Genomic DNA, 17,879 nt, shown 5'->3' on the forward strand with positions numbered 1-17,879 from the left:
TCCCGAACCTGATTTGCTAGATGTCGACTTTCTTAAATTCCACGATTCGAGTTCCACAAAAACCCTCGGAGTTCAATAGAACGCGCTAACCGACACCTTCACCTATACGAACGACCGTCCATCGGCAGCAACACGACTACGAAAAGGCAGATTTTATCAGCAGTTGCGAAACTGTTTGACCCCGCAGGATGACTATCGCCAATAATAATTCTTGCAAAAATGTTGCTGCAAAAGCTTTGGATGGAAGGAACGGATTGGGACGAAGACGTGAAGCCCGTGGCTCTCCAAAAATGGAAAATTTACCTCACATCAGGGAAATTAAAATCCCTAAGTGGGTACAGTATTCCCCCGATAAACTCATCCAGCTTCATGGATTTCAGATGCTTCCGAAAAAGCCTTTTGTGCCTGTGTATATTTACGCGTACAAACTCATGAAACTAGTTTTCATCCCATTTGCTAGCTGCTAAAAGCAAAGTAGCACCCCTTCAAACCGTGAGCCTTCCACGGTTAGAACTCTGTGGAGCGGTCTTACTGTCCAAATTAGCGAAACAGCGCCGAAGTGAGCTGAACCTACCCCAACATGAACTCATTCTCTGGTGCGATTTTGCCATCGTACTGGCATGGTTAGAAAAACCACCCCATACCTTGAAAATGTATGTCGCCAACAGTACATCCGAATTTCTTAAGAACGTCGACAACGCCACTTGGAGGCACGTTTCCAGCAACGATAGTCGAATGTCCATTATGGTGGCAAGGACCTAATTGGCTTATCAGGCCATCAACCTCGTGGCAAAAAGATATATATCACCACCCAACTCCACCCGAACAATGACATGTGTAAGTGTTCCACACCCTGCATGAAGAAAAAATAGATATACTCGACCGTTTTTCGTCGTTTCTTCGAGCACTAAGGGTAGTGGCCTATATGTTGCGGTTTATCCAGAAAGCAAAGAAACTAAAAGTTCCAGCCACGCTGAAGCGAATGATGCCAAAATGGAAATCATCATTCAAACTCAACGGAATTATTACGGAGAAACGATAGAGCTACTTCAAACGTCAGGACCCTTACCCAAAAAAACACCCTTCTGACGTTAAACCCCATGTTAGATGACTCAGGAATAATACGAGTTTCTGGAAGATTACCATATGCCACCTATAGTTTTAATGAGCAGCACCCAATTAAAATACCCGAAAACTCTCGATTTTTTTCTCTTCTGTTGAACTTCCTCCACTCGAACATGTTGCACGCCGCGAAACAGCTTATGATCCGAATGGTACAGCAACTGTACTACATTCCACGTTTGAAGCAAAAGGTCAAAAAGCTCATCTTCCACTGCAAATCCTGCACCATATACAAACAGCAGATGAAAACGCAAATAATATCAGTCCTGCCCCCGAGAGGTCAACATATTCCCTACCCTTCCATACTACAGGAGTCGACTTCCTTGAACCATTTTTGGTAAAAACTTCTTCACTTCGCCGAGCTTCGTATGTGAAAGGAAAGGACTCTTGAGCGGCCACTGTAGGCGGTAAATAAATTGTCAGGCGTTCTTTAATTCAAGAATTTAGTTATAAGTAACATTTTAAAATAGTTTAGCAAATTCAATATTTCATTGTGAGTGCGAAGGTTCCGGCGGCTTTGAATATATACGATCGACCGACTGTCGGTTACTGTTCAATTGTTCGCGTTGGTTTTATGTTAGTGTTGCATTTATGGCAGAGTTGCCATTAGCATCTTACATTCGGCCTCTCCTGACACATAGGAGCGCCCCCGCTCCTGCCCTGGGGTATTTTGATCGACCTCGTCTTCATACGTTTCATTATCATCGTAGGGTGGTAACTCACACCACAGTTTTATTTTATCCGATGAGTATACTGACGAATAATGTCGCTGTGTTCGACGAGAACCTGGCAAGTCCTCAACTACATACCTGTCATTACCAAGAGACCGCGTGATTATGAACGGACCCTTGTAATGAGGCTCTAATTTTCGTGAATTTCCGGTACTAGGTGCCTCATTTTCGACGAGCACCAAGTCGTCGACGTGATATACTGTTGGTTTACTATGTTGTCCGTCAAATCGGATTTTTGCTTGCTGCCTCATCTTGCTAATTTTAGCTGCTGCATTACGTCGTATTTCTTCTAAATCAATTTCGTTAAGTTCATGATTATCGTCGTGTAAAGTTAATAATATTTTGTTTCGCAAAATGTCTCGTGGCGAGAAACCTAGCAAAAGTTCTTGAGGTGTTTTCGTTGTCGTTTTATTCTTCATTGAATTTATTACCCATTGAATTTCGCGCAGCTTCTCATCCCAGCGTTTATCATTGGTTGTGGTTGGCAATAGCATTGACAAAATTGTCCTGTTTGTACGTTCGGCGTGTCCGTTTGCCCTCGGAGTACGCACAGCGTTTTTTTCATGTTTGATTCCGTTGTCATTACAATATTTCGCGAAATCTTTGGATGTGAATGCGGTACCTCTGTCCGTAACGATTCGCTCAGGCATACCTACATAACTACTGACCTCGTTTAATATGTCTATCACCGGCTTGGTCCTTGTACTCTTGACTGCTCGTATAATTGTAAATTTTGTAAACGCGTCGACAAGGACAAGTATATGCTCGTTTCTCTGACTACTTTTTGTGAAAGGACCTAAATGGTCTAAGTGTACTGTCTTAAACGGGATTGGGTCGATATCATCAAAATGATATTCACCTTCTTTCCTCCCCCCTCTATCTTTATTGTATGCGCATTCTACGCACGACTTAATATACGATTTTACATAGCTCCGCATTCTCGGGAACCATAAATAACTTATCAATCGCTGAATCGTTTTCTCGACGCCTAAATGTCCAGCATTATCGTGGCAATCATGTAAAACCTTCCATCGCAGTGCCTTTGGTACAACCCATAATTTTGCACCTTTGCGGTTTTTTAATAATCGACCATTCTCAACTATGTACTCATCTATCATATTAGTGTTTTTCGTTTTCAATTGTTCGACTATATTCTTTATATCAGCATCCTGTAGCTGCATACTGAATAACCAGTCCGTTTCATCTACTCCTGTTTTCAATACACACAAGGAAGTTTCATTCACCTCATGCGATACTTCTACGGGTGCTCTGCTGAGAGCGTCTACGTGTTCCATTCGCTTACCAGAGCGATGTTCTATCTTCAAATCATATTCTTGGACCTTCAACCACCAGCGCGCTATGCGCGGGATAAGCTCTTTCTTTGACATAGCCGTCTTAATTGCGTTGCAGTCGGTTACCACGGTAACTTCTTTTCCGTGAACATAGTATTTAAATCGTTCAAGTGTTTCTACCACAGCAAGAGTCTCTAACTCATAACTATGAAACTTCTTCTCGTTTTCGCTCGTTGATCTACTGACATAAACTACTGGCTTCCAGCCGTCGGCTTCTTCTTGCAATAATACTCCAGCTAACCCAATGGAACTCGCATCGGTATGAATTTCATGCTTAGCTTCGATTCTGTATGACGTTATCACTGGCTTAGATACTAATGCCATCTTTAGCTCTTCAAACGCGCGTTGTTGTTCTTCAGACCATTGAAACTTTTGATCTTTACGTAGTAAACGTCTTAGCGGTTCAGACTTTATCGAATAATGGGGTACGAATTTTCTAAAGTACCCACTCAAACCAAGAAACTGTCTTACTTCAGTTACGTTTTTCCGAGTCAGAAAATTTGTAATAGCTAGCGTTTTTGCCGTACCTGGACTGATTCCAGTTGGTGTTAAAGAATGTCCCAAAAATTCTATCGTTTCTTTTGCAAACTCACACTTCTTCAAATTCAAAGTCAAATTTAATTCTCGTATTACATCAAATACCCGTCCCAATTTTGTTAACATTTCTTCAATGGTAGAACCTCCTACCATAATGTCGTCCATATAATTAATCATATCGCCGTTCTGTGTTCCTTCTTTTACCTTTGCCATTAAGCGTTGGAAAACCACGGGAGCATTCTTAAGCCCGAAAGGCATTCGTTTAAATTGATACAACCCCTCTGTTGTGACAAACGCATTAAATTTGCGACTATCTGGATCTATTGGTATTTGGTAATATCCACTATTCATATCAAGTATTGTAAAATATTGATAAAGTTTAGCTTCCTGAAGCTGTTCCTCAATATGCGGCATTGGATAAACTTCTTTTCGTGTATGCTGATTCACCCTCCTGTAGTCGACACACAATCTCGACTCACCGTTTTTCTTTTTCACGTGTACAATGGGACTCGCATATTCAGACTCTGACGATTCTATTATATCGCTATCTAGTAGTTCAGCAATCATTTGTTGCACGATGATTTTCTTAGGTTCTGGGATACGGTATGGATTTTGTGCAATGGGTACTGCGATATCTAACTCAATTTTCATGGATAATGTATTGGTCTTACCTATTTCGCTTATGTTATTTGCAAATATATCGTTATACTCATTCAGCATTCCTATTAATTTCTTCATCTTCGTACTTTCAAGTTCTCCGCATTTTATATCGTTTTCGGTTATTGTCTTACGTTCAGCTATCAACGTTTCCCGATTTCTCGCGACGGTCGCGTATTCGAATTTTAATTGTCCTCTATTTATTTTCGCGAGGATATTTCGACTAAATATCTCTTGACCTAATAGTACATCTGACGTTAACAAGTCGTCATCAACTATATATAACACTACGCTTAGTTTAATACTGTCTATCTGTATTTCAGTTTTTATCAATTCTTTTGCATATCGCGCGCCACCGCAAATACCTTTTATTTTCAATGAACAATGCTCTCTTTCAATTTTTAACTTGTTGGCACACGATTCCCGAATCATGCTACACTCACTTCCCGTATCAACAAACGCTTTTATTTGTTGTTTCTCAATGTATATTGTTTTCATACAAAACTGATCATTGCACTTTTCGTGTTATGGCACTCTTCTTACCACAATTCACAGGTTCACCTTTCGGATGAACTTTCTGACAATCGACACATCGTGCTTTGCGTTGTGGTTTAGGACACTTAGTCGATATGTGACCTTCTTCACCACAGTTATAACACTTTATTTTACTTTTATTTTCCGTGGCAGGCTTTTTAATAGTGTTACTCGCGCTTTTCGTTTTGTTTTGTTCAATTCTTAAAATCGGTGTACTGTTTTGATTTTTACTATACTCGTCAAGCGCTTCACGTAAATGTCTCATCGATTGGAATCGTAACGGAGCAATTGCTGTTTGCATTTCACGGTTTCTTAACCCGTTTCGCGTATATCTTATAATAGCATCTTCACTCAAATTATAGCGTTGACCGATAGCGTTCATACGGAAACAATAATCCACGATTTTCTCATCTGATTTACGTACCGAACTGTTCATCTTATAATGTACCTCTGCCTCGTTTGGCTTTGTACCGAATTCTTTAATTAATCGTTCCGCGAAAATTTTCCAATTCGAATAGCACAGTGGTGATGCATCTAACCATAGTTTTGCAACACCATGCAGCCGACTAAATACTGCTAACATTAAACTTTTTTCATTCCATTGATAAGCACTACGCGCTTGGTTAACACGTTCAACAAATTTTTCTACCGGCAAGGAAAGTTCATTTGTCGGATCGAATGTAGGTAACGTTTCGGCTATTTCTTTTACCGAACACCTTGTGCTTGGAAAATCTACCATTGATACCGGAGTAGCTATATTTCGCGTTTCTGTACTTGCGTTTGATTGTTCATTACTCACGTTATTTGTTTGTTGTACTATTTGTTCATTACTTAAATTATTCGTTTGTTGTTCTCTATCGTTTCGTTGTTGCAACAGGGTAGTAATGCTTTGCGTCATTTCCCGCAACTCATCAATTTGTTGTTGCATTGCACTATTATCAAGAACATCTATTTCATCACTTTTTCCTACCTCGCACAAACGTTGAATTAATTCTGCTTTAGTACCCGTCGTCGGTTTATCTCGTTCGCGTAGCAGCGTTTTAAGCTGTTCAACTCTTAAATTAGCTATTTTCTGCATTGCGTTTCTTTGTTTACGTCTCGTATTCTAATTAGATAATTATATGTACTCGTTTTTTTTTGCGTTCCAACTATTCTTATTAGAACTTGTTATTGTTTACGTTTTGCGATTTGTTTTGATCGTTTCGATTGTGACGTCTCGTTGTCATGCACTCGCACGGTTTGTTTTATTCGTGCCTACTCGTTAGTTCTCTTTGTTTGCTTTATTTTCTTTTCAACAAATTCTCGCTGATTTTTCGACTTCACCACTGATGTTGTTATGTCGAACACATTCGTTAAGCTTTTCTTCTTTTTCTGGAATTTCACTCTCGTTATTATTCGTTCAACTTAGGTCTTCGTAATTTGTTTCTTTATATGCGTTTCGTTTTTTGTAATCGTTGTTATTACACGTTCAACTCCGATTTACGTTTACTATTGTTATCTCGTTTATGCAACCGTCGTTATTATACGTTCAACTTCGGTGCGCGTACAGATTGTTATCTCGTTTTTCCAACCGTCGTTATTATACGTTCAACTTCGGTTCTCAATATATATGTATTCAACTCCACATTTATATTGATGCTACTATGCACATATGTATATTCATACATAAGTACGTCTAACGCTCGTTGCAAATTCAAATTTTGTTTCAGGGATGCACCTTAACGTTAAGCTAATCGTTTATCAAAAAATTTCCACCGTTTCCGTTGAAACACTTCGAAATATTATCGATAAAGAAATTATCAAGATAAATTGTATCTCGTTTTTATCCGAAACGAAAAGCTTTCGTTAACGTTAAAAATGTTAACAAAAACGTGATACTTTATGTTTGAATTGTGCTGGCAATGCTATAGCCATGGTGAAGCCGTAAGGTGGTAACAACGAGCGCACATACACACACAAACTCCATATAATTTGTTTGTGTAATTCGTTGGTGGTAATGTCAAAAACACTCTGAGAAATGTTCGTACTGTCAAAATTCATGAGAAAAGTTGCAATCTGCTTGGCTATTGCTTTCACCTTTAATGACTCCGCCATCAATCAGCTTTGCCAGCATAGTTTGAAATTAATAATGAACATAAACGATTTGATTCCGTTTTGATATGGCAGAAAACGAAACGAAATCATTTCGTTAATTTGACGTTTTTAACGTTAATAAACGAAACGAAATGACTTTGTTTCGTTTATTAACGTTAATTATCGTAACGAAATGATATCGGTTCGTTGGTTAAGCATGCCTGTTTTGCTTTATATAATGCGCGCACTGATGATGCTGACAACTCGTCAACAAACACTTTTGTGTGGCAAATATATACACCGTTCTAGAATTTTCTCTTATTTACTCGAATGCATTTGTACATATGTACGTATGTATGTATGCACGTATCCACGTTAAGGGTTGATTTTCTGGTACAATCACGATCTTATCCACATATGTATATTTGTATATATGATTTTTAATCATGTTACTACACGAATCGAATTTGTCTTTTATTTTATATGTATCTAACCGTTGGTGCATATAAATATTTTCTCAAGTAACTATCAGTTTCAGCACTTTTCCGTATATTCGCGCGATTCTCGAATGTATTTAACGCGTGCATGCTACTACATGATCTCAACAATACTCGCGTTACACGTATTTTTATATATTAAACGTTTATATGTATTATTTCTTGCACTTTTCCATATAGTATTTTTTCCGGATTCACAATCCCCTTCTGACCTGAAAGGAAAGGGCTATTGAGCGGCCACTGTAGGCGGTAAATAAATTGTCAGGCGTTCTTTAAACTTAAAGAATAATTATTTAATTCAAGAATTTAGTTATAAGTAACATTTTAAAATAGTTTAGCAAATTCAATATTTCATTGTGAGTGCGAAGGTTCCGGCGGCTTTGAATATATACGATCGACCGACTGTCGGTTACTGTTCAATTGTTCGCGTTGGTTTTATGTTAGTGTTGCATTTATGGCAGAGTTGCCATTAGCATCTTACATATGTGAAAGCTTGCGTTTGTGGTTCGTCTGTTTTTCCACAAAGGCTGTTCATTTAGAAGTGTGCTCTGACCTCTCCGCGAACGCCTTAAACGCAGCCTTTGTCCGATTCACTGGCCGGCGTGGCCTTCCCCATCAGATAATTTCTGACAACGGAAAAACGTTCGTCGGAGCTAAACGCGTACTACAGGGGGAATTCAGCACATTCCTCAAGGAATTCGCTACAGACGTCGCCGAAAAGTACGCAACTCACGGATTCTCATGGAAATTCATCCCACCATACGCTCCACATATGGGTGGTCTATGGGAAGCGGCCGTGAAAAGTTTCAAGATACACTTAACGAAGGTAGCAGGAAACCAGAAGTTTTCCTTCGAAGAGCTCACTACCCTCTTTGTACGCATAGAGGCGGTCCTCAACTTCCGACCACTCTCCCCTATGTCCGAAGTTCCAATGGATCCCCTAGTCCTAACCCCAAGGCATTTCCTACGTGGCGCGCCACTCTTGTCATTACCGGAGCCAACTGCAGAGCATCTCACCTTAGTCAATAACTGGCAGAAACTGAAAGTGCTTCACCATCAGTTCAGCACCCGATGGAAGAACGAGTACATCAAGGAGCTGCACAAGCGGTACAAATGGAAATGCCCTCAACGCAATATTCAAGTTGGCGATTTAGTCGTGGTAAAAGATGATTTCGTACCCCCGAACGAATGGCGTTTGGGGCGGGTAATCACTTTACACCCTGGATCGGATTACAATGTGCGAGTTGTGTGACTTAAAGCCCAACAGGGACTAATAACCCGAAATATTGCCAAACTGTGTGTGCTACCAACTGCCTCGCAGTGCTAACCCTACCTATGGTACCCTCTGCTACATATAAGATACCCTCCTCAACGTATTTTTCTAACCCATTTTTTGAGAAATACGTATTTTTCTTCTCTTGTCTTTACAGGACCCGCAGATCTACGGTGGTGCAAAAATGCCGCCTATGCGGGCAGCGACACTCGCTAACGCAGTGCCGTGTATTCCTCGCAATGAAGCCGGAGGAGCGCTACGAATGTGCGACTAACCACTTGTACTGCATCAACTGCCTGGCAGTGTCACACAGCACCGGGGCATGTGACTCCTCGTCCATCTGCAGCAAATGTTCCCCCGGCCACCACACGCTCTTACACCGAGCTCGACGACAGGTCACCAACTCGCGTCGCACGGACAGCGGACCAAGCCGCGCACCAGCCCAACCCCGCCAACGTCAATATAAAGTCGGTGGGCTCGACAGCGCGACGAAAAATTACGTAAACTCGTCGAAGAGGCACGGGCGGCCCTAGATAGAATCGATGCCGTCCTCAACCCAGCAACGCGTCGGGCGGAGGGGGGGGAAGGTGGTTAGGAGGCATGTTGAAGACATGATCCAATTTGCGGACTAAGTCCGACCCCTCCGTCTGACAACACCCGGCCAGTTCGGCCAAGCGCAAATGCAGCTCAGCTGTGCTTGCCGAACATCACCGCGCATAAGCTAAGTTAGTTGTAATTAAACTACCCACTATTACGCATCGATCGTGCCCGTCAACGTTGGCTTCAGTTTTATTATATCGCCTGCCCGCCGTCGCGCAGTTTTTTATCTAGTTTAATTGAATTTCATTAAATATAATCTTAATATTTTGGTTTATTCTTTTTAATTGTGAATAAAACATACTTCATATTTTATTCAATCCCGTGTGTCCTTTTTTCATTTTTCAAATAGAGTGCCTAGTGCAGTGAATGTTTAGACACGACGAATTATTTCGTTGACTTCTTCAGATCGCAAAAACTCATTATTCATGGTACCGATATCGAAGTCGCTTAAATAATCTGGACTTTGATACAGAGTTGGTGGTATTGTTCGAAGACTTTTTGAAGATGAACCTTCATCAGTGTCACAACGAAAACTTTACGAATTCGGATTCATGTAAACATACATTTTTGTTTGATGTTTTTATTGCCTCCTCAGGCCCAGGCAAAAAGTCATTATCAATATTCGTTGCTTTTGAAATTCGGCTTAAAATTTGGACATGGAACAACTAAAGACTCTACTGAATTAAAAAATAATAATTATTAGTACCTATAAATCGCGGGACCCTGAGTAACCCCGGTGCCGGGGGAATCCCCCATATATGCAACATAAAAACCGGAAATTTGCCTGATTATATAAAAACAAATATTAAATTTAACTACGAGGTTCATGACAAAAATACGAGACAGAAAGGATTTTAATTACCTAATTACAAAACGGAGTTTGAAAAAATAGTATTTTTTACAAAGGGTTAAAATATTTTAACGAATTACCTGCAATCGTTAGGAATTTTGATATATATAACTTATTTAATAAAAGATTATATGCTCACGCGAAATCAATGAATATAAAATAAATATTAGGATTCGGATGGATTTGTGTTACATGTTTCAAATACAAATTCAAATTCATGTTTCAAATTCAAATACAAATTCAAGGGCAAATTCATACGTAGTACATATTGTTAATTAATGCAATAATATTTTTAAGTGTTGATCTGGGCTCTAAGAGTCGTAATAAAAAAATAAATAAATAAATAAACTTAGCCTTCCTTACTTGTTTTAAATTGTTTTTATTGAAGAACTTTTTTTCAAGTCTCTAGGTAACCGGGAAGTTAGTTAAAAATGGATTGAAAGATTCCCAAATCAAAAATTGTTCTCTTATAATCTCGATCCATGCGACACCTAGCGAAATTTTTTTGATGAAATATTTCATTTCCACCGGGTTCTGACTCACGGCCCAAGTTTCAGGTCTCTAGTTCACCGCGAAGATACTTAAATATCGGTTGCAAGATTCCCCCCCTTTTTAAAGGATTTGCAGTTATCTTGACTAGCGCGTCACCCAGCGGAACTTTGATTTCTATAAGTTGTATTGTCACCAGGCCTCTAATTAAGTGTCAAGTTTCAAGTCTCTAGGTCAAAGGGGAAGTTAGTTAAAAATGGATTGAAAGATTCCCAAATCAAAATAAATTTTCTTAATATCTCGATCCATGCGCCACCTATCGGAATTTTGTTTATCAAATGTTGCATTGTCACCGGGTTCTTACTCACGGCCCAAGTTTCAGGTCTCTAGCTCACCGTGAAGTTGCTTTAAAATCGATCGCAAGATTCCCTGCGTTTTTTCAGAGATTTTCGTTTATCTCGATTCGTCTGTCAAAAAATTTGTAAAATGGGTGTGACACCTACCATTCTAAGTAGAATAAAGTGCAAAGTTCTGCAGGGCGAAATCAAAAGCACTTGGAATCTTGGCAGGAATACTGTTCGTGGTATTACATATATAAATAAATTAGCGGTACCCGACAGATGATGTTGTGTTTCAAACTGGTCTACATTTTGGTCAATATCTCGAAAAGGCCTTCACATATACAACTAAGGATCACTCCCTTTTAAAACCCTCATTAATACCTTTAATTTGATACCCACATCGTACAAACATATTCTAGAGTCACCCCTGGTCCACCTTTATGGCGATATCCCGAGAAGGCGTCGACCTATAGAACTAAGGCCCACTACCTTTTAAAATACTCTTTAATACCTTCCATTTGACACCAATGCCATACAAACACATTCCAGGGTTACCCTAGGTTTATTTTCCTATATGGTGATTTTCCCTTATTTTGTCTCCAAAGCTCTCAGCTCAGTATGTGATGTTCGGTTACACCCGAACTTAGCCTTCCTTACTTGTTATAAAGTTAATTTATTCATTTGCAAAGTATTTGATGTTGGGAATAGGTGAGAATTTCTGCAGGTTAAATGCCACTTTATATATTTTCCAAGAAATACTACTTTGTATAATTTTGAACAGGTGAAAAATATTTTAAAAACAGTTTTTTTTTGTTGTTCAAATAAATGGGTGATTAATGGTAAAACCTCATAATTGAAACCTCAATTAATGCGCTTTGTTTGCTTTGTTTAAACAAATGGCAAAAACTAGAAAAATAATAACTTAAAAAGAAGTAAGGAAGGCTAAGTTTGGGCGTAACCGAACATTACAAACTCAGCTGAGAGCTTAGCTGCGTTTGTTACGTAGCTGGTTTATAAGTGGTTTTTAATTCCATATCACACACGTTTGGGAAATATTGACCAAATTGTAGACCAAGGGTGACAATTTTTGGGTACCGTTATGCGAACAAAATTATTATACTCTGTGAGCTCTTCACAGCTGAGTTTAACAAAAACAATAAAAAACATTTGAAAAACAAATAAAAAAAAAGCATATCTACCTAATTCTTGGTTTTCATTAGGTCAAAAGGACTGACATCAAAAGTGCCTTAAGTTGACCCTATATTCAGTTGGGGTCAAAGGCGTTTCATTCTGTCACATTACTAACTCAAATTCGATAAAGAAGTTTATGACCAAAATCCATGCTAAAATTTTGTGTTCATTTATTTCACAACCGATTTTATTATTTTCCGTTGTTTTACAGTTGTTTTACACTTACTTAATTGGCGCTTAACCGTCTAAACGGTTATGGCCGTCCAACAAGGCGCGCCAGTCGCTCCTTCGCTCCGCCAACCGGCGCCAATTGGGCACAACAAGGGAGTTTAAATCGTTTTCCACTTGGTCCTTCCAAGGGAGTTGGGGCCGCGCTCTACCTCTGCTTCCATAGGCAGGTTCCAACAGAAACACTTTCTTTGCCGGAGCATCATCTGTCATTCGCATAACAAGGCCTAGCCGGCGCAGCCGCTGCGATTTAATTCGCTGAACTATGTGGATGTCTGCGTATAGCTCGTACAGATCATCGATAAATCTTCTTCGGTACTCGCCATCGCCAACGCGTAGAGGTCCATAAATCTTTCGAAGAACTTTTCTCTCGAATACTCCCAAAGCCGCTTCATCTGCTGTTGTCATCGTCCATGCTTCTGCCCCATATAGCAGGACGGTTACGGTAACTGACTTGTCCAAAGTAGCATTTATTGGCAAGATTGATTCGTCGCTGCTTTTCAGTGCTAATGTTGTTGCTAGTGTTGATGCTGGTTCCCAGCCAGTTGTTACACGTTGTGACGAAAATAAAATGCCAACATATTAGCTAATGAAATTTTATTGGTAAATGGGAAATTGTCGTTTTCATTTATTGGTCAACTTAGTTGTGACTTTGTAGTCAAGATGGACAGCAAAGCATTGGACGTTGGACAAGCATTACAGTGTTTGTCAAATTAAGTTGCATAGCGGAAAAGCAGACTTACTTAAACTTGACACTGTCTTCACTTCATTGATTTCGTCATGTCTTAACTTTTAAAAAATTCACTATACATATAGGGTAGCCAAAATCCGTATTTTCTTTTTCATTTTATCAGTTTGGTTTACGAATAACACAATCATACTTCTTGTCACTACAGCTCTAATTTTGCGTTCGTTTGCAACAATAGAGTTGACTATATTCAAGACTGCGGTGTAGCCGCCACATCTGTCATATTATTTGTATACTCAGTTGACCGGAGCTCACAGACAGCACTTGACAGCATTCTCTTTGTTATTACTAATTTGTAACTTTTGGTAAACATTTTTTGATAATGAACAAAGCTAATAAAAAATAAAAAAAACCCAAATTTTGATTTGATCTTTTTTATTAATTTTTTGTCTTTTTTTGTATATTTTGTTTTCTTTTTTCAATAATAAAAAATAATTCAATTTATTACTTTGCAATAATTGTAACTTCTAGTAACAATTTTTTGATAACGAAAAAAGCTATTCAAAAATTTAAGTAAGGCGCATTTTGCTTGTTTTTATAATTTTTTTTTTTGCACTAATAAAAAAGTTATTCAATTCACCATTTAATATATTTATGATATATATTTAACTACATCGTCGTAATTCAAATCTAAATCAGTTACTTTTATCCTGAGTAGGTTTTCTAAATGGTCATCAGGTAGTCTGTTTCGATGTGAATTTTTTATGAAGACCATGGAGGAAAATGCAGATAGATACACAAATATACGTTGTCCCGAACATTTAAAACAGCTTATAAATTTCGTTTTTCAACATATGATATTTTTCCTCACCTACTTCTTTCCAAAACTGAAGACCACCCTCAAAAGGAAGGCCAATATCGGACTGATAAATAAATGTATCATGCGGTCTTCCGAGTTCAATTCGTTTATCTCCCGGTGAAACGTTAAAAAATGCCGCTTTAAGTTTGATGCTTTTATTAAATATAATACCTGTGAACATATTTTTTTTTTTTTTATATCAGCCATTGCGGTTTTCCGCACAATTTAAAACAAAAAAAAAAACAAGTAAAGGTGTCTAAGTTCGGGTGTAACCGAACATTATATACTCAGCGTGAGCTTCAATTGTACATTTCATTTCAGTGTAGTAGGACTAAATATAAGATTTTAGTTCGAAATAAGTCAGAATATCTGGCAACGCTATTCGATTAAGTTAAAAACATACTGGTAACTTGTAAGCACTTATGTCAACCATTTTGAGGTGTGAAACAAAAAAGAAAAAGAAATAAAGATTCATTCGATTGTAACCACGAAGCCAGTCAGTTGTGCTTTATTTAAACGAAAAGTGAATTCCGCATATTTTATCAGATAAATTGCTTTTCTACATAACACGTCGCACCGCCCGTTTAAAAAAAAATGTCTCCACATTTCCTCTTACAATAAAACTTAATAAATGAAATATCATTGATTCAAAACTATTTTTTGCTAAGTTATAGGTTATTATTCCAGCTTATGACCCTTTTAAACTTGTTTTATATCTAAGTTGCCGTGGTCTTTAACCGACCCCGTCCATTTTTACTAGAAATATTTTCTGCTATAAGGAAAATATGTGTACACAATTTCATTACGATATGTTAATTTTTCTTCGAGCTACGACCCCCGAAAAATAGAAAATTGCTTAGTCGTAAAAGGGGCGGTGCCACACCCATTTTCAAAAATTTTAGGGTTTTCCAATTTAGTGTTATAATTTAATTTAGGAAGTAAAATTCTACTGATACAAAGCTCTTTTTCGCTAGGATATAGCTTATTATTTTCGTCTACGACCCTTTTAAAAAATTTTTATATAAAAGTGGGCGTGGTCTTTAACCGACGTCGCCCATTTTTTCTAGAAATATTTCCTGCTATAGGGATAAATATTTTCTGCTATAAGGAAAATATGTGTACCCAATTTTATTACGATCCGTTAATTTTTCTTCGAGTTATGGCTCCCGAAACAGAAAATTGCTTAGTCATAAAAGGAGCGGTGCCAGGCACATTTTTTTAAATTTGAATTTTTTCATATTTATTGTTACAAATCCACTTGGGAAATGAAATACCATTGAGATAAAGCTCTTTTTTTGCAAAGATATGGCTTATTTTATTCGTCCACGACCCTTTTAAAAATCTTTTTTATAAAAGTGGGCGTGGTACTTAACCGATTTCGTAAATTTTTCTTCAAAGCATTCCTTATAGTAAAGGCAACTTCTCTGCCGAATTTTGTTACGATAGGTTTAACGATTTTTGATTTATGATTAATAATATTTGTGAAATTGATTTTATCACAATTGGGCGGTGCCACGCCCATTTTAAAAAAATGTTTCCAAATTTTTATCAAGAGTCTCAATATCAGTCCACATATCAAATTTCAAAATTCTAGGTGTATTATTTACTAAATTATCGGGTTTTTTGTGTTTTCCAAAATTTTATATACGTGTATAAAAAGTGGGCGTGGTTATCATCCGATTTCGCTCAATCTATTATGGGTCCAGATAAGCTCGTGTACAAATTTTGGTGAAGATATCTCAATATTTACTCAAGTTATTGTGCTAACGGACGTACGGACGGACATGGCTCAATCAAATTTTTTTTCGATACTGATAATTTTGATATATGGGATCGCTATTTAAAATGAACGATATCGGACACCACGCCCACTTTTTCGATATCGAAAATTTCGAAAAACAGAAAAAGTGCGATAATTCATTACCAAAGACGGATAAAGCGATGAAGCATGGTAGGTGAGTTGAACTTATGACGCAAAATAGAAAATTAGTAAAATTTTGGACAATGGGCGTGGCACCGCCCACTTTTAAAAGAAGGTAATTTAAAAGTTTTGCAAGCTATAATTTGGCAGTCGTTGAAGATATCATGATGAAATTTGGCAGGAACGTTACTCCTATTACTATATGTGTGCCAAATAAAAATTTGCGAAATCGGATTACGTACACGCCCACTTTTAAAAAAAAATTTTTTTTAAGTCAAATTTTAACAAAAAATTTAATATCTTTACAGTATATAAGTCAATTATGTCAAGATTCAACTACAGTAATGATTAGGTGCAACAAAATACAAAAATAAAAGAAAATTTCAAAATGGGCGTGGCTCCGCCCTTTTTCATTTAATTTGTCTAGGATACTTTTAACGCCATAAGTCGAACAAAAATTAACCAATCCTTTTGAAATTTGGCAGGTGCATATATTTTATGACGTTAACTGTTTTCTGTGAAAATGGGCGGAATCGGTTAATGCCACGCCCAGTTTTTATACACAGTCGTCCGTCTGTCCTTCCGCTCCGCTCTTAACCCAATACTGCCAACTGTTACATATGCGTAAACAGCCCGTTTGAATTTGAAACACCCGTTAGTCATAGCAGGCTAGGTAGAAATATAATAAAATGTAGATAACCAAGTAAATCAAGCACTGAGTCAGTTGCACTTTTTATTTCATCGCGGCTAGTCGTTGTGTGAAAAGGAGATTTTTAAAAGTGAGGCGAAACGCAAAATGACAACGATACGAAGGTAAGAACAAATATTAAAATAATAAAGAAACATTTTATCAGTGAAAGTTTTGTGTTTATTTACTAAAAGATATATGTATATATAAAATTATGCAAATATAAAATGAAATGTCTGGTAGCGGTAGGGTAGGCTTCTAGGGATAACCGACAATCGGATCGTTACGTATATGTAACAGTGGGCACTCCTCAGCACTTATATTTAGATTGTTTTTGTGCATGTGTAAGGCGTAGAAAAGTTGTTTCCTTATTCCTTCTTCACATGTTCACATAAGTGATAATAATTTTTGCATTTAGATATTTGACTTTGGAAGAAGCTACACAAATGATCGAAGAGTTGATTTCGGATGATGACATCATAGATAAATTAATTATTGAACCACCAAATGGTGAAAGCATTGATACTGATGAGAATTCTGGAGAAGAAGATAGTATTGGACGAACAGACAATTTGCCCAAATCTCAGTTAACGCAGCCCTGTGAAATGATCATGTGAAAGACAGGTAAAACAAGGTTCACTGCTGAGGGTACTGAAGATGAAAGTGTAGCAGAAATCTTTGAAGATGCACTTAGAGACGCTATGAACTCCTCATATAACAATCTAAATATAGATATTTTAAGATCTGATGCCACCACACCTTCATTGGATTCTACAGCTTCTAGTATGCTATTGGGAAAAACGCCAACCAAAATTTCTCGCGACAAAGCCTCTTCACGACCAGATCGGGGCCCACTACCATCAGGTTCAAAAACAATTTCATGCAGGAAAAAATTACGAAACGTAAGAAAATATATAGGAAAACAAAAAAAAAACTAAACTGCGCCCTGAATCAGATCTTAAGTGGGTAGATGATGATAATATAACGCATCCCAACATTTTTCCTGAGCACTAATATGTAGGCTGTAGTAACATCTCACCTCATGAGCCACCTCCTCCCAACAGTCTCAGGACAAAAACCCGGTTTCTACACTCTTTTCGAGTAATCATGGAACCACCCTACTACCAACAGCAGTAGTATCAGTATATTATGCTGGCGAATTTCCTCAATTTCGTGCCCTAAAAACCAAGGTTCACAAAAAACTTTTGTATTATCCCGTATACAAAAGCTTCTTGGTCTACCACCAGA

At 37.9% G+C, this 17,879-nt stretch overlaps 1 protein-coding gene across 5 annotated transcripts in view; it reads right to left on the reverse strand.

The window, feature by feature from the left end:
- The window catches only part of LOC137241140 (tropomyosin-1-like), an 857,608-nt gene extending 843,441 nt beyond the window's left edge, over positions 1-14,167 (reverse strand). For all 5 annotated transcript variants that reach the window (XM_067768425.1, XM_067768430.1, XM_067768429.1 and 2 more), the window contains exon 1: positions 14,035-14,167. The gene's annotated coding sequence lies outside the window, so the exon portion shown is untranslated. The remainder of the gene's footprint in view (positions 1-14,034) is intronic.
- Between the last annotated feature and the right edge of the window lie 3,712 nt (positions 14,168-17,879).

Source organism: Eurosta solidaginis, chromosome 2 (assembly GCF_040869045.1).
Source record: "Eurosta solidaginis isolate ZX-2024a chromosome 2, ASM4086904v1, whole genome shotgun sequence".
In the NCBI taxonomy this organism is placed as follows: Eukaryota; Metazoa; Arthropoda; class Insecta; order Diptera; family Tephritidae; genus Eurosta; species Eurosta solidaginis.